Raw genomic sequence first — 26,968 nt, 5'->3', positions numbered from 1 at the left:
CGCACTCTGTCAATGAAGGCTCTGTATTTAAAGAGACCCCAGCAGCAGTCTGAATGCCTGCAGAAAAGCCTGCTTCAGAGGCAAACTGAATCGAACAAGATGGAAGGTTGCCCCCTCCTCCACCCCCATGTCAGTTCTCTGACTCTTCCCAACAATGAGGACAAGAAGCGAGGTCTGCTTTCCTGCGGACAAGAAGAAGAGGTCAGCCACCCAAACTACACAGGTGTGGCTGGAAGTAGCGGAGGCTGCGAGGAGCAGGAGCATGGTGCCCAGGAAATGGACTCACTGTCGTAAAAAGTTTAATGACCTCATTAGGTCCGGAAAGGGGAGTGTCACACCACTTTCAGATGACATCCATCACTCTCTGACTTACCTAGCATTCTCGTGCACAGCACTCCTCTGACCACCACACCTTCCTTTCATTGGCATCACGCAACCATCCCTCACAATCACGCTCCACAAATGTTTTCCTTCCATCCTCAACACACATTCCACTACTCACACTCCTAACTCTCTGCTTTCTCTCATTGCAGAAGAGAGCACAAAATTCCAAGGAGGGGCAGAGAACTGAGGGTGGGTCTGCAGCCATAATGACCTTGATTGCATTGGAGGATGACATCCTAGAAAACGGCATGGTGGCACATCCGCTAGATGTCGGTGATGGAGAGATGGTGGTGGCTCACAGACCAAGTGACAGCATTACATATTTTACTGTCACTTGGCACTGAACAGACACTCATGTTGAATTGATGTGACCAGTAACTGAAATGTCATGATATGCATTATGCTGAGTTTGTACCCTTTCTCAATGTCAGGCCTAACTCATATCTTTTATCTCCCATAGCTCCTTCAAGGGTAATGGAAGAGCTGATGAGTGACCAGGCCAAACAGTCCTCAGAGGAGGGCAAGCACGCTGAAGATGCAACATTACGTGACTCATGCATACCCTCAACCAGCACAGATACACATGCAGTGGGTGCTGTAGTAGTGATAGCTAGATTGTCACATGGTGAGGTGCACATCACATGCAAGCAGGAGCTGGAGACAGGGACAGCTTTGGAGAGTCCCCATCGGAGGGTGCAGGACAATCCAAGTTTTTCTCAACTGCACGTAGATATTGAGCTTCTTGGGAGATCCATGAAAAGGGGACTTGTGGAGCAGCAATCAAAAATGTGTGTGCTTCTGTCAGCATTTCCATTGGCAGTGCACACACTTGGAGAGAGAATGGAGAAGTCCATCTCTAGCATGACTGCCATGATCTCTCAGGCATTTGAGCTGATCTCCACCTCCATGGAAAGAGTGGCCAGCTACATGAAGAATCCGATGTGGCAGGCCACGAAGTGCACGTTGGCCCAGACCAATGGCTTGCCCACCCTGACTGCCACTTTACATAGAATGGAGCAAAGCCTCGACCTGGTGGTTCAATGCTTCACTGAAATGCAGCCAGCTCTCCAGTACTCTCCAGCTCTCAACTGGCAGGGAAGTGCGGGTGGGCCATGAAATGAAAAATGGAGAAAGACCAGATGGCAGAGGAGACTCTGCTCAAGGCGCTCCCACTTTACATCCCTTGCCCACCCACTACCCAGACAACACCCCACATGCTGCCTCCTGTCACAATGATTGAGTAAGCCCCTGCACAGGTGCAGGTCAGGAACTCTGCTGGGACCCCCTCACGGGCTCCAAAACCCAGAGGATGTCTGCCAGGGTATCGCATCTGTCAGAGCAGTAGCCTGCCTCCAGCCCTGCTGAAGCCACAGGGTTGTACCACATAGGAATAAGAAGAAGCAACGGAAAAGTCTTAAAAGCTGCACAAGGGTGTCACTTGGGTGTCTGACATTGGGTGTCTTTGGCAATAGTTATAGTATGTTAATAGTTTATTTCAATGAATGAAACACTTCATTTGAACTCCTCATTCTCCGGGCTTCTACTTTGTTGCATCCCCCATTCACCGTGGAAAGTAGCCTTCAGGTGAATGGTACGATCACTTTTCATGAAAGGGATGGTTGGCTGATTGATGTTGTATTAAGCTGTGTCAGAGTGTGGAGGGGGGTGGGGGGGCGGGGCGTGGGTGCTGCACAGGGTTTCTGATGGCACTGTCAGGTGGCCTCATACATACAGATTAAGTGAAGCGTGCCTGGTTCAGGCCGTCACGGGTTTTTCTTGTATCCAGGTGAGTGGTTAGAGGCATGGCTACATCTGGCTCCTCAGAGAAAGGCAAGGAGGAGGAGGATGCTGGCCATTCTGCACATTCCACTTCCTGCAGTTGCACACCTCTCTGCAGTACAATTATGAAGAGCACAGCAGACCACAACTATTCTGGAAACCCTTGATGGGACAAACTGAAGTCTTCCAGTCTGTCGAGGTACCTGAAGTGCATCTTTAGCAACCCAATGGCTTATTCTATTATTGCCCCTGTGGTCATGTGGCTCCTGTTGCATCTCACCTCTGCTTCACTGGTAGGGTTCCTTACAAGAGTCATCAGCCAGGTCCACAGAGGGTAGCCCTTGTTACATGTTCATCCCCTGTCACATGGAGCAGCATGTGGCTGCTGTTGGTGTTGGTGTTGTTGCTGCTGTTGGTGCTCTTGCATTGTTGGTGCTGCACCTATTGATGCAGCTACAGTGCTGCTGCTGCTGGTGTGGCTGCTTCTGTTGCTCCTCAGTGGTCCAGGCTACTGCAGTATAAGTTGCTCCCATACTGCATTGAAGGCAAGGAAGTTGTGATGAAGATGAGTAAACTCCAAGGCAGTTGAAAGTACTTCCAAAAAGATGAAATTGACCCTCAAAGTAGTGAATTCATGCTCTCAGAATTCATCTTGCAAGCACATGTCTTTCACAGAGGTTGGCCACAAATTTTGTAATTTCAATCTCCAGAGACTTCTCAGCATGTCAGTTTCATTGAACAATGACTCCGCATTGTGCTGTCACCTCGTTGCCCCTGACGAGTTGCCGACAGCTCAGGAATCCCATGCACAGTGGCACAGTGGTTAGCGCCGCAGCCTCACAGCTCCAGCGGCCCGGGTTCAGTTCTGGGTACTACCTGTGCGGATTTTGCAAGTTCTCCCTGTGTCTGCGCGGGTTTCCGCCGGGTGCTCCGGTTTCCTCCCACCTCCAAAGACTTGCAGGTTGATAGGTAAATTGGCCATTGTAAATTGCCCCTAGTGTCGGTAGGTGGTAGGAGAATGGTGGGGATGTGGTAGAGAATATAGGGTTAATGTAGGATTAGTATAAATGGATGGTTGTTGGTCGGCACAGACTCGGTGGGCCGAAGGGCCTTTTTCATTGCTGTACCTCTCAATAAATAAATAAATTAATTAATTAATTAAATACATTTACAATATGGTACTGGCTGTTAAAGCCTGAATGCTAGGTTAACTTCACAGTTCATGGAATCACAAAATCATTAAATGGTTACAGCACAGAAGGAGGCCTTTTGGCCTGGTGTGTCCATGCAGGCCCTCTGCAATAGCAACTCAGCTAGTCCCATTCCCCCACCCTTTCCCTATAGTCCCGCAAATTATCTCTTCAGGTGCTTATCCAATTCTGTTTTGACAGCCACAAATGTATTTGCCTCCACCACACTCTCAGGCAGTGCATTCCAGATCCTAACCACTCGCTGCATAAAAACGTTTCTCCTCATGTCATCATTGCTTCTTTTGCCAATCACCTTAATTCTGTGTCCTCTGGTTGTCAACCCTTCCACCAATGGGAACAGTTCCTTTCTGTCTGGAACCCTCATGATTTTGAATACTACTATCAAATTGCCTCTTAATCTTCTCTCCTCTAAGGAGAACAACTCCAGCTTCTCCAATGTATCCACATGACTGAAGTCCCTTATCCTCGGAACTATCCCCATAAATCTTTTCTGCACCCTCTCTAAAGCCTTCACATCCTTCCTACAAGCCAGTGCCCAGAATTGAACACAATACTCCAGTTCAGACTGAATCAGAGTTTTATCAAGGTTCACCATAACTTCCTTGCTTTTGTATTCCATGCCTCTATTTATAGAAAGCCAAGATCCCATAAGCTTTTTTAACCACTTTCTCTGCCTGCCCTGCCTTCAACAATTTGTGCACATATATCCCCAGGCCTCTCTCTTCCTACACCCCCTTGGGAACGGCGTCCTTTATTTTGTATTGCCTCTCCTCATCCTTCCTACCAAAACGTACTTCTCTGCATTAAATTTCATCTGCCACATGTCCACCTCTTCCACTAGCCTGTCTATGCTCTCTTGAAGTCTATCACTACCCTCCTTACAGTTCACAATACTTCCAAGTTTTGTGTCATCTGCAAATTTTGAAATTGTGCCCTGCACACCCAACTCTATGTCATTAATATATAACAAGAAAAGCAGTGGTTCCAGTATCAACCCCTGGGGAACCCCACTGTATACTTTCCTCCAGTCCAAAAAACAACCATTCACCACTAGTCTCCATCATTCATCCAATTTTACATCCATGTTGCCACTTTCTCTTTTATTCCAAGGACTTTAACTTTGCTGGCAAGTCTATTATGTGGCACTTTATCCAACGCCCTTTGGAAGTCCATATATACAACAACTGCATTATTCTTATTAATTACATACCCAACAGCTGCAAAGGGGTTCCCCATTTGCCTGCAAACCCAATGAAACCTGGAACTGAGCAGGATCATGTCCGGTTCTCTACCCAACGCTGGTTTTCGGGGCTTTAATCCCAAACCTGTACCCAAACCCATTTCACCATAGCAGTTAAAATTCTGCCCATTGTTTTCACAGATTAATTTTGAATTTACCCCCCCATCAAGCGCAGGCTGTATCCTTTGGTTCTGCTGTTCAGGACAAAGTGAAATAGTCTGTCATGGTCTACAATAACTAGCCCTTTAGAATCTTAAAAACAGCAATCATATCACCTTTCAGTTTTTTCATTTCCAGAGAGAAGATGATAAATTTACACAATCTCTCCTTATTCTGGTTGTGCTCCCAACATCAGATTTGCTTTGCATGCTGCCACTGAGCATTGTTAATTGTCAATCAGGAACACTAGATCTCTTATTTTCCATGCAGATTATTTTCTTTCCATTTAAGTAAGAGTCCCTTCCTCAATTTTTAAAAAAATGTAACCAACCTTTGCTGCAATAGTTGGATGCAAAGAAAGCTAGTACGAGGACATGAAAAGGGTTATAGACGAGCAGTGGAACTTTTGTCTTGCAAGTGTGTATCAATATATCAAATAGCAGATCATTGGATTTGTTGAGACATTCTGCGTGTTTAATGCCTTTATAGTCATTTGTTCAAAGAGAATCTGGTTCATCCAAACTGAATTAGGAGCAATTCAAATTCATTTAATAGCAGAACAGAATGTTGGGGGCAGGGGTGGGGTTGGGGCTGCAGCGAAACCCTTAAATAAAAGGACCAATCCATCTTCAGATAAATGAACAAACTGAATAAATTTCATGACAGAATGTTGGAGGCAAAAATCCTGGAATAATTTAAGAAACAGCTGTATGCTTTGGCAGGAGAGAATTGCAGGCTTTGGATTTTGGATGGATGAGATCGGATGGGCCAAACTGCCTTGCCTTCCTCATCCATATCTATTTCGTGACTTTGAGTAAAAGAAAAAGATTTTGTTCATGTTAAAATCACAATCGCAATATGTTTACTTTACCCCAGCAGGTTTTATTGCTGGATATTATACAGAAGCATTCCAAAAGATCCATGAAGGCTAGGATAGAAGTGTTTGAGTTATTAATAAACAAAAGTATGTCATGATCATAGTATGTCATTTAATGTATGTGACCATATTGGCATTGCCAGATATTCCAAGGGCAACAGGAGAGCTGACAATTGGTTATTCTGAGCTGCAACTTCAGAGCCCTTAAGTTTGTATACATGCAAAAAGACAAAGGGCTTATTACGCCAGTGAGAATGGACACATTTCCATGCCCCCCAACATTACTGCTATAGTTCTACAAACAACAGTAATACTTCTAAAACAACCACCTCATGTTTACATAGGGGGAGGCAGTGGCGCACTGGTCTTGTCACTGGACTAGTAATCCAGACGCCCAGGTATTGCTCTGGGTCATGGGTTTGAATCCCACCACAGCAGAAGGTGGAATTTGAATTCAATTAATAAATCTTTATTATTATCTAATGTCCTTTTGGGAAGGAAATCTGCTGTCCTTACCTGGTCAGGCCTACATGTGACTCCAGATCCACAGCAATGTGGTTGACTCTTACATGCCCTCGAAATGGCCTAGCAAGCCACTCAGTTCAAGGGCAATTAGGGATGGGCAATAAATGCTGGCCTGGCCTGCGACGCCCACATCCCATGAAAGGATTAAAAAAAACATAGCACCTTTAGTGCAGAATAACATACAAAACTACCTCAGGAAATATTCGGAGTGAACAAAAGCTTGGGTTAAATAGATGGGTTTTGCGGGGTTGGGGGGTGTTATTAAGAGGAACAGAGGGAAGATGAGAGGCAAGAGTTTAGGGAAGAAATTCCAGAGTGTGGGGTCTCGACAGCTGAACATGTAGCTGCAAGTAATGGGGCAATGGAATAAACCGGAAGCCAGTCAGTGGAAAGGAGAGTTTGGGGAGGAGTGGAGGGAGATGTTGTGGAGCTGGAGGACGTTAGGGAGATAGAGAATAGTACGGTCAAGAAGGAATTTCAAGAAGGATAAGAATTATAAATTTGAGGCATTGGGCGATTGGAAACCAATGTAGGCCAGCAAAGACAGGGTTAATGAGTGAATGAGACTAGGTGCAGGATAGGAATTGTTTTGGATGGGCTGAAGTCAAGCCTTGGGGGTGGCAAAGGGATGGATAAGGTTTCAGTCGCAGACAGGCTGAAGTAGGGCAGACTTCAGATGATGTTGCCAAGGCGAAGAGGGGTCAAGGATAGGTCCTTGGGGACTCAGATGGTAATAATATGGGGAAGGGGAAGAGATGGCATTGCTGGAGTTGCACTGGCTACGACTGAATAGGCAAGAGTGGAACAAAGCAAGGGCATTCCCACTGAGCTGAACAACGTGATGTGTTGTTAATGTTGCTATGATTGAACCTGTAAGAGGCTGCAGAGTGTTAGAGGAAAGATAATGCACAATGGTCATAATCGTAGAAGATGTAATTTATGAGTTTGGTTTGAGCTGTTTTGATGCTATATTGGGGGCAGAATACTACTTTGAGAGATTCAAAAAGTGGTTGTGGGAAAAATGAACTTTGAAGAGACAATTGGAGGTGGCTCAATAGTATGCAAGAACAGAGGGTGGGTTTTTCAGAAGGCAGATGATGACAGTTTTGACTAAGGTGGGGGAGCGGGTGGGGGGGCCGTGTTAAAAAGTACCTGAGGAAAGGGAGTCCATTTAAAACCTCAGCTAGCATGAGGGCCAGGAAGGGAGTTAGGTAGTCAGCAGTAACATACTTACCAAGCCATCAGAAAAAAGAATGGTGTTGTTCTATAGTTTAAATTGCTTCAAGGTATTCACTATTGGTCAAAGCTGATGGTGGGGCAGGAGTGAAAAAGGGGGCTGCCACAACAGGAGTCAAAGGCAGGTCACAGCAATATCAGATTGCCAAAGAAGAATGCTTAGGTTGGCTTCCTTCCATCTATGAAAGATATCGGACACACAGTAAACAATCAATTTCAGTGGGGTGTCTTCTCTTGGTGCGCCTTTGCTGATGGCTGTGAAGCCAATCCTCTGCCACAAGTGCTGCAAGTGAAGCTGCCAAGTGACACTGTGAGTGTGAAGGGGGGATTTTGGTAAGTGAATGGATTTTAAGGGTTCATCTTTCTGAAGTCTGGTTTTTATTTTGTTTACATTTAGCATTAATGGAAATTACTGTTTAAGTTAAGAGGCACGTTAGGTCTCTTACAGTTTTAAACAGGGTTATACAAGCTCTCTGAGAGTATCTGTAGCTATTTAATTAGGTAGCTAGCTTAAATTGGTTTCTGAGCTCTAGCAGAACTCGAGCAAAGTTGACACATCATTGTTTTAGAGAGTATAAATTCAGGGGACTCTCAGTACTGCTTGTCTGCACTGAGTGCTGCTGGAGACCATAGTGCGAAGAAGGGAGTTTGGTAAGTGAGGGAGTTTGGTTAGGAGGGGAAGTATAAATTAATTAAGAAATAAATGTAATTATGTTGACACAATAAAGATGGCAGAACAGGTGATGTTTCACGGCTGCAGTACGTGGGAGCGCCTGGATGCTCCGGCAATCCAAGGCAAACACATTTGTAGTAAAGGTCTGCGGCTTGAGGAGCTTCGGCTCAGTCATTGAGCTGGAGGCCGAGCTCAGACATTGCGATGCATCAGGGAGGGGGAAAGTTACCTGGATACTTTGTTGCAGAAGGCACTCACATCCCTGAGGACTGGGTCACCTGTTTTGGTCAGTGGTCAGGGACAGGAGAGTGTGACTGCGAGTCAGACAGGTAAGAGGATCGAGAAGGTGGAAGCAGAGGAGCCTCAGCCCTTGCAATTAAGCAACAAGGTCGAGGTTCTTTCAGCTTGTATGGACAAGAGCGATGGCTGTAGTGTGGATGAGCAGATTGACCATGGCACCATGGTACAGGAAGCCGTTCAAGTCGGGGGAGCAAAAAGGAAAGCAGTGGGAGTAGGAGACAGTTCAGCGAGGGGCATTGACACTGTTCTCTGCAGCGAAGAGCGAGAGTCCAGAAGGCTGTGTTGTCTGCCCAGTGCCAGGGTTCAGGACATCTGCTCAGGGCTGGAGAGGAACTTACAGTAGAGGGGGAGGATCCAGTCAGTCATCGTGGTCCAAGTAGGTACCAATGACATAGGCAGGACAAGGAAAGAGGTTCTGTATGAGAAGCTAGGCACTAAGTTAAGAAGCAGAACCTCAAAGGTTATAATCTCTGGATTATTACCTGAGGCATGTGCAAATTGGAGTAGGGCAAATAAGATTAGAGAAATGAATGTGTGGCTCAAATACTGGTGTGGTAGAAGTGGGTTCTGGTTCGTGGGGCACTGGCAGCAGTAGGGGGAAAGTGGGGGCTGTCCGTTGGGACACAGTCCACACCTGAACCATGCTGGGACCAGTGTTCTAGCGAGTCACATTACTAGGAAAGTAGACAGGGTTTTAAACTAAATAGTGGGGGCAAGGGATCAAATTTGGGAAGATGTGGCAAATCAAAGAGTAAGAGAGAAAGGTATTAATTTGGGAAAAGATAAACGGACCATGACAGGAAGAGACAGTGATTACAAATTTCAGTGCTGTATCTCTAAACTAAAAAACTAAACTAAACTAAGAATAAATTAGCAGACAAGGCTAGATGTTACAAAAATAACAAAACAACAAAACTAAAGGCTCTGTATCTAAATGCACGTAGCATTTGAAACAAAACAGATGAACTGACAGCGTAAATAGAAATAAATAAGTACGATCTGATCGCCATTATGGAGTCATGGTTGCAGGATGGCATAGATTGGGACCTGAATATTGAAGGGTATCAGACATTTGGGAAAGACAGGAAGCTGGGAAAAGGTGGCGAGGTGGCTCTTTTCATTAATGGTATTAGCTCAATAGAGATGACCTAAGATCAGGACACCAAGATATAGAAGTGGTTTGGGTCGTGATGAGAAATGATAAAGGCAAAATGTCACCCATGGAAGTGATGTACAGGCCCCTTATAAGTAACCATATGGTAGGATGGAGTATAAAGAAAGAAATAATGGGTGCTTATCAGAAAGGTATGGCGATAATCATGGGGGATTTTAATCTACATATAGATTGGAAAAATCAGATGGGCAAAGATAGCCTAGATGAGGAGTTCATAGAATGTTTATGGGGTAGTTTCTGAGAACAGCACATTCTGGAGCCAACCCGAGAGGGGGCTATTCTAGATCTGGTATTCTGCAATGAGATAGGATTAATTCATGATCTCATAGTGAAGGCGCCCCGAGGCAGCAGCAATCATAATATGATTGAAATTTACATTCAGTTTGAGGGAGAGAAGAGTGGGTCTAAGATTAGTATTTTAAACTTAAGTAAGGGTAATTATGAGGGCATGAAAGCAGAGCTAGTAAAAGTGAACTGGCGAAGTAGGTTAAGGGATAGGTCAATGCAGATGTAGTGACAGACATTTAAGGAGATATTTCAGAATACACAGATACATTCCAACAAGAAAGAAAAATTCTGAGGGGTGGACCCACCATCTATGGTTACCTAAAAAAGTTAAAGATAGTATCAAACTTAAAGAAAAAGCACATAATTGCGCAGAGATGAGTGGTGGTTCAGAAGATTGGACAGAATATTAAAAGCAGCAAAGAACAACTAAAAGATTAATAAGGAGGTAAAATTAGAGTACAAGAGAAAGCTGGTGAGAAATATAAAGACAGATAGTAAGAGTTTCTATAGATACTTAAAAAAGAGAGTTAACAAAGTGAGCGTGGTCCTACAGAAAGTGAGTCTGGGGAATTAATAAGGGAAAATAAGGAGATGGCAGATGAATTGAACAAGTATTTTGCATCAATTTTCACCATTGAGGGTACAAGTAATGTCCCAGAAATAGCTGTAAGTCAGGAAATGGAAGGGAGGGAGGAACTCACGAAAATTATAACCACCAGGGAAGTGGTACTGAGCAAATTGTTAGAGCAGCAGGCTGGCAAGTCCCCAGGTCTTGATGGACTTCATCCTAGGGCCTTAAAAGAAAAGTAGCTGGTGAGATAGTTGATGCGTTGGTTTGATTTTCCAAAATTCCCTAGATTCGGGGAAGGTTCCATTAGATTGGAAAATAGCCAATGTAACTCCTTTAAAAAAGGGAGGGAGACAGAAAGCAGGAAACTACAGGCCAGTTAGTTTAACATCTGTCATAGGGAAAATGATAGAAGCTATTATTAAAGATGTTATAGTAGGGCACTTAGAAAAATTCAAGGTAATCAGGCAGAGTCAACATGGTTTTGTGAAAAGGAAATCATGTTTAACAAATTTATTGGAGTTCTTTGAAGAAGTAACATGTGCTGTGGATAAAGGGGAACTGCTGGATGTTTTATACTTAGATTTCCAGAAGGCATTTGATAAGGTGCCACATGATAGGTTATTGTGGAAAATAAAAGCCCAAAGGTGTAAGGGGTAACATTTTGGCATGGATAGAAGATTGGCTAGCTAACAGGAAACAGAGAGTAGGCATAAATGGGTCATTTTCTGGTTGGCAAGATGTAATGAGTGGTGTGCCACAGGGATCAGTGCTGGGGCCTCAACTTTCTACAATTTATATAAATGACTTGAGTGAAGGGACTGAAGGCACGATCGCTAAATTTGCTGATGACACAAAGATAGGTAGGAAAGTAACTTGTGAAGAGGACATAAGGAGACTACAAAGGGATATAGATAGGTTAAGTGAGTGGGCAAAGATCTGGCAAATGCATCATTATGTGGGGAAAATGTGAAATTGTCCACTTTGGCAGGAAGAATATAAAAAGCATATTATCTAAATGGTGAGAGATTGCAGAGCTCTGAGATGCAGAGGGATCTGGGTGTCCTAGCACATGAATCACAAAAGTTTAGTCTGCAGGTACAGCACGTAATTAGGAAAGCTAATAGAATTTTATAATTTATTGCAAGAGGAATTGAATACAAAAGTAGGGAGGTTTTGCTTCAGTTATACAGGGCATTGGTCAGACCACATCTGGAGTACTTTGTACAATATTGGTCTCCTTATTTAAAGGAAGAATGTGAATGCGTTGGAGGCAGTTCAGAAAAGGTTTACTGGACTAATACCTGGAATGGGTGGCTTGTCTTATGAGGAAAGGTTGGACAGGCTAGGCTTGTATCCACTGGAGTTTATAAGAGCAAGAGGTGACTTGATTGAATCATAAGATCCGGAGGGTTCTTGACAGGGTGGATATGGAAAGGATGTTTCCTCTTGTGGGAGAATCAGAAACTAGGGGCCACTGTTTAAAAATTAAGGGTCGCCCATTTAAGACAAAGCTGAGGAGAATTTTTTTCTCTGAGGGTCGTGAGTCTTTGGAACTCTCTTCCTCAAAAGGTGGTGAAAGCAGAGTCTTTGAATATTTTTAAGGCAGAGGTAGATTAATTCTTGCTAAGCAAGGGGGTGAAAGGTTATTGGATAGGGGGGAATGTGGAGTGGAGGTTACAATCAGATCAGCCATGATCTTTATAAATGGCAATCTTATTGAATGATGAATGTATCATCGCACAAATTCACTTTTCCATCTTCCTCGCTGCAACACTCCACCTCATCTCCTTGAAGCTCCCTGCAGGAGAAGATCTCGTCTACAGGATGAAAAGGAAATTATTTAACCTATGTCGCCTCCACTCCAGAACCAAGGCCACTCCAATCTCTGTCATCAAGCTGCAGTATGCTGACGATGCTTGTGTATGCACACACTCAGAGGCCGAGCTTCAAACCCTCGTTGATGTATTCATGGAGGAGTATGAAAGAACGGGCCTTAAGCTAAACATCTGGAATACAAAAGGGCCTCTACCAGCCTGCTCCCGCTGCGCATCAATGCCTCCCGACTAATCAAGATCCATGGCAAACCACTGGACAATGTGGATCACTTCTCATACCTTGGGAGTCTCCTCTCAGCAAGAGCAGACATCGATGATTAAACTCCATCACCTCCAGTATGCCAGCGCAGCCTTCGGTCGTCTGAGAAAAAAAAAAGAGTGTTTGACAACAAAGACCTCAAACCTGGCACCAAGCTCATGGTCTACATGGCCGCAGTGTTACCTGCCCTCCTGTATGCATCGGAAATATGGACATTGTACAGCAGACGTCCTAAAGCCCTGGACTCCGCAAGATCCTGTAAATTCAGTGGCAGGACAGGTGCTCCAATATCAGTGTCCTCACTCAGTCCAACACCCCCAGTATCGTGACTCTGGTCATGGCTAGTCAGGCCACATCATCCGCATGCCTAACACAAGACTCCCAAAACAAGCTTTCTACTCCGAGCTCCGTCATAGCAAGAGGCTACCAGGAGGGCAGAGGAAACGCTACAAGGATGTCCTTAAAGCTTCCCTGAAAATATGTGACATCTCCAATGATTTGTGGGAATCTCTTGCCCAAGACCACCTAAAATTGAGAAGCATCTGCGACGGTGCCAGCCAGTTCAAACAACATCGACATGTCCAGGCAGCGACCAAGTGCAAACAGTGGAAGGAGCATTCGGAAATTCGAGCATCCCATTCACTTGCCTCACCAAACACCACCTACCCTACCTGTGGCAGAGTGTGCGGATCCAGAATTGGACTGTTCAGTAACCTAAGGACCCACAACCCTGGAATGGAAGAAAGTCATCCTCATTCCAGAGAGACTGCCTAAGAAGGAAGAATGGCGGAGCAGGCTCGAGGGGCCAAGTGGTCTATTTCTGCTCCTAATTCGTATGTTCATCTAACTCATCCATGACAGGAAGTTGCAGGAGAGCGTCAAGCGAAGACTGGGAGATGTCCGTCTCACAGGAGTACAGCTCACAGTAGGTGTTCAGCCCAGCGGTACATCTGTTTACTTCTGTCGGTGAGTACTTCACTGTCTGCCGACCTCAGGGGAGCAACTTTAGTGATGGCAGGGCCAAGTGCCCTCTTGATCTCCTCGTACAAAGCTCGATTTCCTTTGTCACATGCAGTTTGTATTTCTTGACATAAGTTGATAGTGTTTATTTGCGCAGTATCTCCCTGTCATTTGCACAGCTGTCTTGGCTACTTTCAGGTCATGTAATGTCTTTGCTGTTGAAGTTATATTGTACATCATGTAGGCTTTGTTTTTTGCATCAATGACAAATATCATCTCAGCTAAGTAGGTCTCAAACTAGCCCTGAAGTTCTGAAGAAGGGTCACTGATCTGAAACGTTAACTCTGCTTCTCTCTCCACAGATGCTGCCAGACCTGCTGAGTATTTCCAGCATTTCTTGTTTTTATTTCAAACTAGCCCTTGTTGCGGGTTCTGCCTTTACCAAATAATTCTTCTGCTGCTTCATAAATGATTGAGCTTAGTGACTTCCAAACTTCATCGATGGCAGCATCGGTGCTTCCCATGAAGGCTTTGGTAGGTAGTAAGTATTCTCGTGACAGTGCAAAATGCTGGTATTTGGCATCATTGCTTATGCAAGGGATGTTGATACGTGGCGGACCATTGTGTTTGGTGCTATGGAACTTTCAGAGGTGCACCTTCACTCTGCTGCTAAGAGAGTGGTCAATGTTGCAATCTGCATTGTGATAGGTGCGGGTGTGAAGAACACTGGGCAGATCGTGCCTCCTTGTGATGACTAAGTCAAGTTGATGCCAATGTCCAGACCTTGGGTGACGCCATGATACCTTGTGTGACGCCATGATACCTTGTGGCGATGTCTGTCCTGGAAGAAGGGGTTGGTGATGCAAAGTTCATTCAGAGCACAAAGCTCAAGAAAGCGTTGTCCGTTCTTGATCTTTCCCACCCCATGACAACCAAGGCAAGTTGACCATAAATCACTGTCTGCCCCAACACGTGCGTTGAAGTCACCCAGGATGAATAGCCTCTCGCCATTTGGGATGTTCCTCAGAACATCACCTAGGGAATTTTAAAAATGTTCTTTATCTGAGATGCTGACGTTCAGAGTTGGTGCGTAGACGCATATGATGTTGTCTGTGCCTCCTTTGGATCATAATCGCAGGGAGATGAGGCGCTCCAAAGTTGCTAGTGATGGCTTAGTTGACTGTATCAGCTGTTTGCTCACTGTGAAGCCCACACCATTCTCAAAGCAATCTTCAGCATTCTTTTCATGCCAGTAGGTGTAATTAGTCTCTCGAATAGAGTTTGTGACGGCCTATCTGTTTTTTTATAGAGCGGCAATGTCGACACCAAGCTTGTACAGCTCACGGTCAATCAGGGCTGTCTTGAAGAATGCTATCCTGAAATGAATTAACTTAATCACAGTGAATAGATCAGGAAGCCTATTCTAGTTAATGTGCCTGAACAGTAATGAGAACCGATTATCTGGAATCAATTTGCTGAAGATGAAAGCAATGCATTTTCAAAGACAACTTCAAATATTTAGCAAAAGCTTTTGTCATAACAGCAGTACTGCAGAAGTGAGCATCATGTCCACCTCTCAATAGCAGAATGTTTTATCTGCAGATGAAATATTGAAACTGCTAAGACTGTGGTGGGGCTAAATCTTGGGTTCTGATTTAGGCCCAGCTGCAGTGACCATCAAGTTTTGGCCTGAGATGTCAAAATCACCTACCTCATATCAGGTGGCAATACATTTCATAAATGTCATTAACAACGGATTGACACTGATCCATTACCTGCAATGTTACTAAACTGATTACGATACTGCGCTCATGTTGTTCAACAAGCCCTGGGGCAGAATTTTATGCTCTCTCCTGTGGCAGGTTTGGAGGCGAGCAGAGCATAAAATCGAGTGGGATGGTGGTGGGGGAGGCGGGGGGGGGGGGGGTCCCTGCCACCATCCCACCTTCACCAAAATTTAATCCAGAGCGGGAAGGCCTGTGAACAGCCTTCCCACCTGCCACCAATTTGAGGCCCTTAACTGGGCAATTAACCCTAATTAAGGGCCTTTGCTCGCCACTGCAGCAATTAGCCATGCAGCAGGCAGCCCTGTTACCACAGGGGAAGCACGACAGAAAAAACTATGTGGGCTGCTTCCTGGCTCCGGGGTGAGCGGGGGAGGGGCCTCATTAAAAGGCATGAGATGTTTAAAATGGTGAGGGTAGATGCAGAAAAGGTATTTCCTTTGGTGAGGGAGTCCAGAACTAGAAGGCACATTAAGAAACAGTACTAGGGAGAATATGAGGAAGCACTTGTTTTTAACGTAGCAGATGATATTGACCTGGAACTCACTGCCCACAAGGATGGTGGAAGCAGAGACTTCAAGAGGAAGTTGGATGGCCACCTGAAAGAAACAGACTTGCAGGGCTACGGGGATTGAGCAGGTGAATGGGACTGCCGACAGGGCTCCGTGGAGAGCCGGCATGGACTTGATGGGCTGAGTGGACTCCTTCTGAGCCGTAAATGACTATGACTCTAGATGGAAGGGAGGTCTACTGAGAGCCCCTCCCCTGCCCTTGCTGACCTCCCCTGCGACACCCACCCCACGAGACCCCTCCCACCCTGATCTACCAGTGGCCTGGGTCCTCCGATGCTCCTCTAGCAGCAGCCACTACCTCCACGGGGCTGCTGCAGCCATTGGCCTCTGACTGGCCAGCAGCTCTCAGAGAGTGGGACTTCCGGCGACGGGGTCCTTAATCCTGTGGCAGACCTGCCGTTGTCCACTTAAGTGCCTGATTGGCACTACATTCAGCTAGCCTTCCAGAGAAGTAGCGACACGGGGATCTTGGTGTTGCTTTTTCCAAACATTGAGACGCCTGTCACCAGAATAAAATCGAGGCCCTGGAAATGCTCATTAAAACAGATTTTTGCCAGCAGTGATAGTACTTTTCTTATTGGCTGATAAACTCAAGATCAGATACCCCAATAAAATTTCATGTTATGAGCTACCTGATTGAAGAGACACATAACTGCAGGCATTGTCCAGTTTCTGAGTGTGTTTTATTAGCCATGTGGCATTGATTGATTACACATACTACGAAAAGTAAATCATGCAATAGTTCAGTCTGAGAGAACTCCTATTTTTGAGCATCAAGATTAATAAGCTTGGTTTACTTAATTCGAACTAATGCAAACTAAACCTTAGAGAATGACAACAGGAAAGACATTTTCCACAATAGTGTGCTACCTCCAATGTTTGATAAATACACTCAAGTAAATTATTGTCTTTACATCTGGGTGGAGAGGAAAATTTGGCAAGGAGATCCACCTGATATTCTTTCATTTAAAACTGAAGAAAAAAATCAATCCCAGCAACTCAAGCAAAGTGGGAGCTTAATTTCTATACTGGGGTTTATGATTTTAATTTCCTCCATTTATACTAACTTTAGGGGTTGGGGGCAATAGGGAAGAACAGTACAGACAAACTTAAATGAGGCCTGGGAGGTAAAATAGCCCAGATCTTTCACTGAGGAGTTAGTGGGCGATTCCTGCCAACCCTGACCCACCCTTTCAACCCAGACACTACCCCCCCCCCCCCCACCCCGATGCCCACTGCCGAATGCACCCAGACTTAAAAATCAACCTTAAACTTACTGAGATATCTTGCATTTAAAGTTAAAATCAACAGAGTTGTCTTCAATCCCAGAAATTTGACACCACAGAGCACATCAGGTTATTACCAACTCTGCAGAAAATCCTCTAAAATTTTAAATAATCTTTGCCATTGACTAGTTCCCAGCACCACATTTTAACATATTAGCTTAAATAGAAAAATGTTTTTTCCCAAAAATATACTTTATTCATAAAAATTTGCAAAAAAAATTTTACAAAACAGTTCAAATTTGACATTTCAGAAAGTATAATAGCGATCGGATGCCTTCGATACAGAACATGAGGTACCTCAACTCTTGCCATTCTATTTCTTATGCAATGTACATTTGCATTGCAGAGCAAAAACATTTCGGTGCTTACAGCCGAAGGAGTTTTACAGGGGTTCCAGCCCCTCGGTATACTATGGCGGGAGGACCCTACACAGTGGTCTTTCCCCAGTGAACCTCTGTGGCGGCTGCCCCAAGCTTTAGTGTGTCCCTCAGCACTTAGCCCTGGACCTTGCAATATGCCAGTCTGCAAAACTCGGTTGTGGAGAATTCTTTGCACTGGAAGACCAGCAAGTTTCAGGCAGACCAAAGAGTGTCTTTCACCGAGTTGATGGTCCTCCAGCAATAGTTGATGTTTATCTCGTTGTGTGTCCCTGGGAACAGCCCGTACAGCACTGAGTCCTGCATTACAGAGCTGCTCGAGATGAACAAAGAACAAAGAACAGTACAGCACAGGAACAGGCCATTCGGCCCTCCAAGTCTGCGCCGATCTTGATGCCTGCCAAAACTAAAACCTTTTGCACTTCCGGGGACCGTAGCCCTCTATTCCCATCCTATTCATGTATTTGTCAAGGTGCCTCTTAAACGTCGCTATCGTACCTGCTTCCACCACCTCCCCCGACAACAAGTCCTAGGCACTCACCACCCTCTGTGTAAAGAACTTGCCTCGCACATCCCCTCTAAACTTTGCCCCTCTCACCTTAAACCTATGTCCCCTAGTAACTGACTCTTCCACCCTGGGAAAAAGCTTCTGACTATCCACTCTGTCCATCCCACTCATAACCTTGTAAACCTCTATCATGTCGCCCCTCCACCTCCGTCGTTCCAGTGAAAACAATTCGAGTTTATCCAAGCTCTCCTCATAGCTAATGCCTTCTAGACCAGGCAACATCCTGGTAAACGTCTTCTGTACCCTCTCCAAAGCCTCCACGTCCTTCTGGTAGTGTGGCGACCAGAATTGCACGCAATATTCTAAGTGTGGCCTAACTCATGCTGCAGCATGAACCTCGACAAAAAACATTGCATCTCTTTCCACATCTGCTTTGCAAAGGCATATTCCAGAAGGAGGTGAATGACAGTCCCTTCTTCACCACAGCCACCTCGAGGGCAGCGTGCGGAGGTGGTGAGATTCTGGGTATGCAGGAAGGATCTGACGGGGGGGGCCCTTCTCACCACCAGCCAAGCTTGGTGCTTGTTTGAAAGTTCTAGCGATGAGGCATTCTGCCAAATGACTTTGACAGTCTGCTCAGGAAACCATCTGAGAGGATCCATGATCTCCTTTTCCCGCAGGGCTTTGAGGACATTACATGCAGACCACTGCCTGATGGATTTGTGGTCAAAGGTGTTTTTCTGCACAAACCTTTTTACGAAGGACAAGTGGTATGGCACAGTCCAACTGAATGGAGCGTTCTGCGGCAATGTGTCCAGACCCATCCTTCGCGACAACCCAGGACTACTTGCATGCCAAACTGCGTAAGCAGCATGCGATAGACAGAGCTAAGCGATCCCAAAACCAACGGATCAGATCTAAGCTCTGCAGTCCTGCCACATCCAGCCGTGAATGGTGGTGGACAATTAAACAACTAACTGGAGGAAAAGAAGAAATGCTGGAACCACTCAGCAGGTCTGGCAGCATCTGTGAAAAGAGAAGCAGAGTTAACGTTTCGTGTCTTCTTCCGAAGAAGGGTCACTGACCCGAACGTTAACTCTGCTTCTCTTTTCACAGATGCTGCCAGACCTGCTGAGTGGTTCCAGCATTTCTTGTTTTTATTTCAGATTTCCAGCATCCGCAGTATTTTGCTTTTAACTAACTGGAGGAGGTGGCTCCACAAATATCCCCATCCTCAATGATGGGGGAGCCCAGCACATCAGTGCGAAAGAAAAGGCTGAAGCATTTGCAACAATCTTCAGCCAGAAGTGCCAAGTTGATGATCCATCTTGGCCTCCTCCTGAAGTCCCCAGCATCACAGATGCCAGACTTCAGCCAATTCGATTCACTCCGCGTGATATCAAGAAACGACTGAAGGCACTGGATACTGCAAAAGCTATGGGCCCTGACAATATTCCGGCAATAGTACTGAAGACCTGTGCTCCAGAACTTGCTGCGCCCCTAGCCAAGCTGATCCAGTACAGCTATAACACTGGCATCTACCCTGCAATGTGGAAAATTGCCCAGGTATGTCCTGTACACAAAAAGCAGGACAAGTCCAACTGGGCCAATTACCACCCCATCAGCCTACTCTCAATCAGTAAAGTGATGGAAGGTGTCATCAACAGTGTCATCAAGCGGCACTTGCTTAGCAATAACCTGCTCTGTGACGCTCAGTTTGGGTTCCGCCAGGGCCACTCAGCTCCTGACCTCATTACAGCCTTGGTTCAAACATGGACAAAAGAGCTGAACTCAAGAGGTGAGGTGAGAGTGACTGCCCTTGATATCAAGGCAGCATTTGACCGAGTATGGCATCAAGGAGCCCTAGCAAAACTGAGGTCAATGGGAATCAGGGGGAAAACCCTCCGCTGGCTGGAGTCATACCTAGCGCAAAGGAAGATGGTTGTGGTTGTTGGAGGTCAATCATCTGAGCTCCAGGACATCACTGCACAAGCTCCTCAGGGTAGTGTCCTAGGCCCAACCATCTTCAGCTGCTTCATCAATGACCTTCCTTCAACCATAACGTCAGAAGTGGGGATGTTCGCTGATGATTGCACAATACACAGCACCATTCGTGACTCCTCAGATACTGAAGCAGTCCACGTAGAAATGCAGCAAGACCTGGACAATATCCAGGCTTGGGCTGATAAGTGGCAAGTAACATTCGCGCCACACAAGTGCCAGACAATGACCATCTCCAACAAGAGAGAATCTAACCATCTCCCCTTGACATTCAACGGCATTACCATCGCTGAATCCCCCACTATCAACATCATAGGGACTACCATTGACCAGAAACTGAACTGGAGTAGCCATATAAATACCGTGGCTGCAAGAGCTGGTCAGAGGCTAGGAATCCTGAGATGAGTAGCTCACCTCCTGACTCCCCAGAGCCTGTCCATCATCTACAAGGCACAAGTCAGGAGTGTGATGGAATACTCTCCACTTGCCTGGATGGGTGGAGCTCCAACAACACTCCCCCATCATCGGGAACATCCTTCTTGCTGTCAAGTCCTGTTAGAATTTTATAGGTTTCTGTGAGATCCCCCCCTCACTCTTCTGAACTCCAGTGACTATAATCCTAACCGACTCAATCTCTCCTCATAAGTCAATCCCGCCATCCCAGGAATCAGTCTGGTAAACCTTTGCTGCACTCCCTCTATAGCAAGAACATCCTTCCTCAGATAAGGAGACAAGGATTCTTCAGTCTGATTGGTTGAGAAGACACACAGGTCCCAGATCTCTTATAGAGGGCACTGCACTGAAATGGATTTTGAATAATCACAAATTGCAGTGCAAAATCCCATAGAAAGTCTGTGGGCAAATGTAAACATAATGGTGCATACTGTTCATTCACTGCTGGGGCGGCACAGTGGCGCAGTGGTTAGCACTGCAGCCTCACAGCTCCAGCGACCCGGGTTCAATTCTGGGTACTGCCTGTGTGGAGTTTGCAAGTTCTCCCTGTGTCTGCGTGGGTTTCCTCCGGGTGCTCCGGTTTCCTCCCACATGCCAAAGACTTGGAGGTTGATAGGTTAATTGGCCATTATAAATTGCCCCTAGTATAGGTGGGTGGTAGGGAAGTATAGGGACAGGTGGGGATGTGGTAGGGATATGGGATTAGTGTAGGATTAGTATAGGTGGGTGGTTGATGGTCGGCACAGACTCGGTGGGCCGAAGGGCCTGTTTCAGTGCTGTATCTCTAAACTAAACTAAACTAAACTAAAACTGCATACAATATTCCACCGTCCAAAGGACTGTCACTGACCTCATCTCCTCTGGAGATCTTCCCTCTACAGCTTCCAACCTCATAGTCCCACAACCCCGGACAGCCCGCTTCTACCTCCTTCCCAAAATCCACAAACGGGACTGTCCCGGCAGACCCATTGCGTCAGCCTGCTCTTGCCTCACTGAACTTATTTCTTCCTATCTAGACTCTACCTTTTCTCCGCTGGTCCAGTCTCTTCCCATCTACACCCGTGACTCTTCTGACGCCCTACGTCATTTTGACAATTTCCAGTTTCCTGGTCCCAACCGCCTCCTCTTCACGATGGACGTCCAATCGCTCTACACCTCCATCCCCCACCAGGATGGGTTGAGGGCTCTCCGCTTCTTCCTGGAACAGAGGCCTAACCAGTCCCCATCCACCACCACCCTCCTCTGCCTGGCTGAACTTGTTCTCACATTGAACAACTTCTCCTTCAACTCCATGCACTTCCTTCAAGTAAAAGTTGTCGCTATGGGTACCCGCATGAGTCCTAGTTACGCCTGTCTTTTTGTGGGATATGTCGAGCATTCTTTGTTCCAGTCCTACTCAGGCCCCCTCCCCCAACTCTTTTTCCGGTACATTGATGAATGTATCGGTGCCGTTTCCTGCTCCAGCCCCGAACTGGAAAACTTTATCAACTTTGCTTCCAATTTCCACCCTTCTCTCACCTTTACATGGTCCATCTCTGACACTTCCCTTCCCTTCCTCGACTTCTCTGTCTCCATCTCTGGGGATAAGTTGTCTACTAATATCCATTATAAGCCCACTGACTCCCACAGCTACCTCGACTACACTTCTTCACACCCTACCTCCTGTAAGGACTCCATTCCATTCTCCCAGTTTCTCCGTCTCCGACGCATCTGCTCTGATGATGCTACCTTCCATGACGGTGCTTCTGATATGACCTCCTTTTTCCTCAACCGAGGATTTCCCCCCACTGTGGTTGACAGGGCCCTCAACCGTGTCCGACCCATTCCCCGCACCTCTACCCTCACCCCTTCCCCTCCCTCCCAGAACCGTGACAGGGTTCCCCTTGTCCTCACTTTTCATCCCACCAGCCTCCATATCCAAAGGATCATCCTCTGCCATTTCCGCCACCTCCAGCGTGATGCCACTACCAAACGCATCTTACCCCATCCTTCCCTTGTCAGCATTCCGAAGGGATCGTTCCATCCGCGACACCCTGGTCCACTCCTCCATTACTCCCACCACCTCGTCCCCGTCCCAGGGCACCTTCCCCTGCAATCGCAGGAGGTGTAATACCTGCCCGTTTACCTCCTCTCTCCTCACTATCTCAGGCCCCAAACACTCCTTTCAGGTGAAGCAGCGATTTACTTGTACTTCTTTCAATGTAGTATACTGTATTCGCTGCTCACGGTGTGGTCTCCTCTACATTGGGGAGACCAAGCGCAGACTGGATGACCGCTTTGCGGAACATCTCCGCTCAGTCTGCAAGCAGGACCCTGAGCTTCCGGTTGCTTGCCATTTCAACGCTCCCCCCTGCTCTCATGCTCACATCTCTGTCCTGGGATTGCTGCAGTGTTCCAGTGAACATCAACGCAAGCTCGAGGAACAGCATCTCATTTACCGATTAGGCACACTACAGCCTGCCAGACTGAACATTGAGTTCAATAATTTTAGAGCATGACAGCCCCCCATTTTACCTTCATTTTTCGTTATTTTTTCTTCCTTTTTTTCCCCCATTCTTTTCTTACATTTTTTACAATCTTTTTTTTTGCATTTATTTCATTTCATCTTAGTTTGTTCAGTTTGCTTACCCACTGTTTTTTTTCAGGTTTGCACTTGCTGCTGTTCAATATTCAGTGTATTCACACCTAATCTGTACTAATGCTTTGTCTTTCAACACACCATTAACATATTGTTTGCCTTTGCTCCGTGACCTTTTGGTCAGCTATGTGGCCTGGTCCAATCTAGACCTCCTTTGTTATCTCTTGCCCCACCCCCACCTCACTTGCTTATAACCTGTGACTTTTCTAATATTTGTCAGTTCCAATGAAGGGTCACTGACCCGAAACGTTAACTCTGCTTCTCTTTCCACAGATGCTGCCAGACCTGCTGAGTGGTTCCAGCATTTCTTGTTTTTATTTCAGATTTCCAGCATCCGCAGTATTTTGCTTTTATTACAATATTCCAGGTGTGGCCTCACGAAGGCCCTGTATAATCACAGCAAGACATCCCTGCTCCTGTACTCAAATCCTCTCGCTATGTAGGCCAACATACCATTTGCCTTTTTTTACCACCTGTTGCACCTGCATGCTTACCTTCAGCGACTGGTGTACGAGAACACCCAGATCTCACTGCATATTCTCCTCTCTCAGTTTATAGCAATTCAGATCATAATCTGCCTTCCTGTTTTTGCTACCAAAGTGGATAATCTCATATTTAACCACATTATACTGCATCTGCCATGCATTAGCCCACTCACTCAACTTGTCCAAATCACCCTGAAGCCTCTCTGCATCCTCCTCACAACTTGCCCTCCCACCCAGTTTTGTGCCATCTGCAAATTTGGAGATATTACATTTAGTTTCCTCATCTAAATCATTAATATATATTGTGAATAGCTGAGGTCCTAGCACCGATCCCTGTGGTACCCCACTAGTCACTGCCTGCCAGTCGGAAAAAGACCCATTTATCCTTACTCTTTGTTTCCCGTCTGCCAACCAATTTTCTATCTATCACAATATACTACCCCCAATCCCATGCACTTTAATTTTACACGCTAATCTCTTATGTGGGACTTAGTCGAAAGCCTTCTGAAAGTCCAAATAAACCACATCCACAGGCTCCCCCTCATCAACTCTGCTAGTTACATCCTCGCATAGGTAGCACAGTTTTGGGCAGGCCTTGTAAAGATGGCCACCCTCCCCACACAGGTTGCAACACTTGCTCTCTTTGCAGTCCTTTGTCAAATGCCCTTTCTGCTTGCAGTTCTGGCAGAAGATTGCACTGCAGTTGACAGCCAAGTGACTAGCTTTGCCACAGGCACCAGGTGTTATTTTGGGCTGCCCTGCATACACTAAATAGCCTCGACGTCCGCCAATGGCAAAGCTGGAAGAAGAATGGAGGATGGCTCCCTTGGTATCACCCTGACCTTCCGTTTGCTTGTCCAGATCCCAAGAGTCCTTGACCCCCTGTACTGTTTCCAGCCAACTCAACCTACCTGCCGAGGAAGGGATATGGGGGTTGTACATGTGAATGATCACCACCCAGTTCCGTTGTATTGGCACATTAAACAAAGGCTCTGCAGTGAGGATCTTCCTCTCTCCTTGAAGATGTTCAGGAGATTGATGCATCCCGTGACATTTTTAAGTGGCACGCTGAAGTATCCACTACTGGGGAAATCCTGCAGGCTGAAGATGTCCGCCGCTTCCAAACCACAGTACTCAAAAAGGACCCGCTTCACAAAAAAGTCCGAAGTCTTCACTGTCACCCCGACAGTATTGCGCACCACTTGGCCTGGAGCTCGGGCACTTGCAGCAGCCATAGTTCAAAACATTGAGTCGTTACTGTATTAGTGTTAGGCCAATCCCAGCACAGCTCAAACATCGCTCTAAATCCGCTGTTGTCGAAGAGCTTCACCCTCGCAACTTGTAACTTACACTTGGCCCTGGGAGTAGGATCAAGACTTCTCCCCTGCCAGGTGAGTATCAAATTATAAACAATAATGATATACGATAAATTCTACATACTATACAAACAATTCAAATCCGAAACAACTCAATACATATTAAAGTTCACTTCAGCCTATTTTTCCAAAACAAAATAGTGTAAAATTAGCATGATGTACACTCAATAAAAATCTGTCAAGCACAGAAATTGGGTTGGTTTTTGAGTTAAGTTTTCTAAACTTCTCAATCTGTACATTTAACGATACAGGTGCTTTCTCATCTCTTGCCTTTCTTAGTGATATCCTAGGGATATTGTTGCTAAACAAGCACTTTATTATTTAAAATCAGTTATTGCCTTCTTAGAAACTTAAAAACTGAAGCAAAATGCACGGTCTGCTTTTTTGAATTTGTACATCGTTTTAATCCCTATATCCATGTTATTTGACCTTGTTTTTTAAAAAATGAGCGATTAACTTTAGGAATGACTTTTATTGGTATAACTTCGTCAGACTTATGAAATCCGACACCTGGCATAAACCTGGGAAAAGTGCCCTGAAAATGACAATTATGTTTTGCCTCCCATTCCCAAAAGTGCAGCTTTCCCCATCTTCCCCAGGACCAGAGCCCTCGCTTTAGTACAGGACTACATGGCTATCTAAATCAGGGTCATGACATGACCCCAATTGCTTTTTAAGGATACTACTGGCACCACACAGTATCAGAAGGCAGTTCAGCCGAAGAGTGTAAGTTTTAATAAATTTTGTGGGGTCGGGTGGACAGAAGTGCTCCCCCGGCCTCCACAAAAACCTTAGCCACTGCGGCACTGCAATCCCCCCCATCCCCTAGCTTACCTCATTCCACTAAAATAAAAGCAAAAGACTGCGGATGCAGGAAATCTGAAATAAAAACAGAAAGTGCTGGAAATACTCAGTCGGTCTGGCAGCATATGTGGAGAGATAAAGAGAGTTAATGTTTCCTATCGGTGACCTTTCCTGGGCCTAATCGCCTCCTCTTCACTATGGACGTCCAATCTCTCTACACCTCCATCCCCCACCAGGACATTCTGAGGGCTCTCCGCTTCTTCCTGGAACAGAGGCCCAACTAGTCCCCATCCACCATCCCCCTCGTCTGCCTGGCTGAACTTGTTGTCACATTGAACAACTTCTCCTTTAACTTCACTCACTTCCTCCAAATAAAAGGTGTTGCTATGGGTACCCACATGGGTCCTAGTTATGCCTGTCTTTTTGTGTGGTATGTCAAACATTTCTTGTTCCAGTCCTACTCAGGCCCCCTCCCCCAACTCTTCTTCCGGTATGTTGATGACTGTATAGGTGCTGTTTCCTGTGCTTTCCCTGACCTACAAAACTTTCTCAACTTTGCTTGCAATTTCCATCCTTCTCTCACCTTTATATGGTCCATCTCCAACACCTCCCTTCCCTTCCTCGACTTCTCTGTCTCTATCTGTATTGATAGACTGTTCACTAATATTCATTATAAGCCCGCCAACTCCCACAGCTACCTTGACTACACTTTCTCACACCGTGCTTCCTGTAAGGACTCCATTCCACTCTCCATCTCTGATACATCCGTTCTGATGTTGCAATCTTCCACAACAGCGCTTCTGATAGGTCTTCCTTTGTCCTCAACTGAGGATTCCACCCCCCCCCCCACTGTGGTTGGCAGGACCCTCAACCGTGTCCGACCCATTTCCCAGACTTCTGCCCTCATCCCTTCCCCTCCCTCCCAGAGCCACAACAGGGTTCCCCTTGTCCTCACCTTCCACTCCACCAGCCTACACATCCAAAGGATCATCCTCAGCCATTTCCGTCACCTCCAACGTGATGCCACCACAAAACGCATCTTCCCCTCCCCGTCAGCATTCCGAAGGGATCGTTCCCTCCACGACATGCTGGTCCACTCCCTCATTACCCCAACACCTCGGCACCTTCCCATGCAATCGCAGGAGGTCTAATACCTGCTCATTAACACCTCTCTCTTCACCATCCAAGGCCCCAAACACTCCTTCCATGAGAA

This window comes from Heterodontus francisci, chromosome 16 (genome assembly GCF_036365525.1).
Source record: "Heterodontus francisci isolate sHetFra1 chromosome 16, sHetFra1.hap1, whole genome shotgun sequence".
NCBI classification, from domain to species: domain Eukaryota; kingdom Metazoa; phylum Chordata; class Chondrichthyes; order Heterodontiformes; family Heterodontidae; genus Heterodontus; species Heterodontus francisci.
The sequence above is the reverse complement of the archived record's forward strand: the minus strand, read 5'-3'. Positions refer to the sequence as shown.